The sequence below is a fragment of the Schistocerca piceifrons genome, chromosome 3 (genome assembly GCF_021461385.2).
Source record: "Schistocerca piceifrons isolate TAMUIC-IGC-003096 chromosome 3, iqSchPice1.1, whole genome shotgun sequence".
NCBI lineage: Eukaryota > Metazoa > Arthropoda > Insecta > Orthoptera > Acrididae > Schistocerca > Schistocerca piceifrons.
Window position 1 is genome coordinate 955,194,888 of NC_060140.1, and position 2,096 is coordinate 955,196,983.

The window sequence follows — 2,096 nt, forward strand, 5'->3', positions numbered from 1 at the left end:
CGAATGACTATGCCTGTCGTGCTTTTTGGCGAAAGCCGCAGGCACACGAACTGAATCGTCTGAATACCGCTGTTATTAAAACTGTCGTCATAATGGAATATGAATTCAGTCAATGATAGCTTAGTATTGAGAGAATATCGCTAATGATTATGAATGAAAGGTGAATTATACTTTGAAAAAGATAAATAAGTGAAAATACGAGATCTGGCGCTCTAGCCGAAGGGTAACCGTGACATCTCCTGTCGTGGAAGCCAATCACATTATATGAATACTAAGTTGGCGAACTTTCACATGGAATGCATTCTCTCTGAACTACAATTGTGAAGCTTAGGGCTAGATATTGTGGTCTCCAAAGCCACAAATGTTAGAGTTCCACTCATCGGTTACAACGATTTAATCGCAGTGCGGAACAATACGATATGTTCCATTTTCAAATTGTATTCTAGAACAGTTGAGAATATTCTACATTATTCGAAAATATTAGTTAAGATTCGAGAATGAACGCAGCTCCACAAAACATGAGGACGAGGTACAGGTCGACAATCGTTGAACTGTGTGAAATAAAATCGTCATAACTGCTGAACGGTTTGCTTTAGGACGTTCAAACTGCTCGGTTGGCCCTGAGGCATGATGGGAATCAGTACGCGCATGCTCACGCGCCTCGTTGTCTTCGATCATTTGCACTTGAAAACGTCACGGCCCAGCTCATTTGCCGGCCGGTCTGGCCGAGCGGTTCTAGGCGCTTCAGTCTGGAACCGCGCGACCGCTACGCTCGCAGGTTCGAATCCTGCCTCGGGCATGGATGTGTGTGATGTCCTTAGATTAGTTAGGTTTAAGTAGTTCTAAGTTCTTGGGGACTGATGACCTCAGATGTTAAGTCCCATAGTGCTCAGAGCCATTTGAACCATTTTTGAACAGCTCATTTGGGGGACTGAGAATCCGCACTTCGCGATCGAGAAGTCTCTTCACCCTCAATAGATGACTGTGTGGTGTGCAATGTCTAGTCACGAAATAATGGTGCGATATTCTTTGATGGCGCAGTGACTACCGAACGATATGTGAAAATTTTAGAAAATGATTTCATACACATTATCCAAAGTCTCCCTGATTTCGAGAAGATGTGGTTCATGCAAGACAGAGCTTGACTCCATCGAAGCAGGAGAGTGTTTGATGTGCTGGAGGAGTATATTTTTGGACAGTAGTCTGGCTCTGGGGTGCCCAGAAGCCACCGGCATGGTCCTCGATTGGCCGCCATATTCTCCAGATGAGAACACATGCGACGCCTTTTTGTGGGGCTGTATTATAGACGAGGTGTACAGCAATAAGCCTGAAACCACTGCTGAGCTGAAAACAGTCATTTAGGACTTCATCGACAGCATCGATATTCCGACAATTCAGCAGGTCATGCAGAATTTCGCTATTCGTCTGCGCCATATCATCGCCAATGATGATGTGTCATAACCTAGATCCGAATATGTGTAGTGACGTTTACATGTTGAATAAAGAGTGTGAACGACGTAGTTTGAAAAAAATTTAAGTTTTTTTCATGTCGTTGTTGTTGTTGTGGTCTTCAGTCCTGAGACTGGTTTGATGCAGCTCTCCATGCTACCCTGTCCTGTGTAAACTTCTTCATCTCCCAGTACTTACTGCAACCTACATTCTTCTGAATCTGCTTAGTGTATTCATCTCTTGGTCTCCCTCTACGATTTTTACCCTCCACGCTGCCATCCAATGCTAAATTTGTGATCCCTTGATGCCTCAGAACGTGTCCTACTAACCGGTTCCTTCTTTTTGTCAAGTTGTGCCACAAACTCCTTTTCTCCCCAATTCTATTAAGTACTTCATCATTAGTTATGTGATCTACCCATCTAATCTTCAGCATTCTTCTGTAGTACCACATTTCGAAAGCTTCTATTCTCTTCTAGTCCAAACTATTTATCGTCCATGTTTCACTTCCATACTTCGCTACACTCCATACAAATGCTTTCAGAAACGACTTCCTCACACTTAAACCTATACTCAATGTTCACAAATTTCTCTTCTTCAGAAACGCCTTCTTTGCCATTGCCAGTCTACATTTTATATCTTCTCTACTT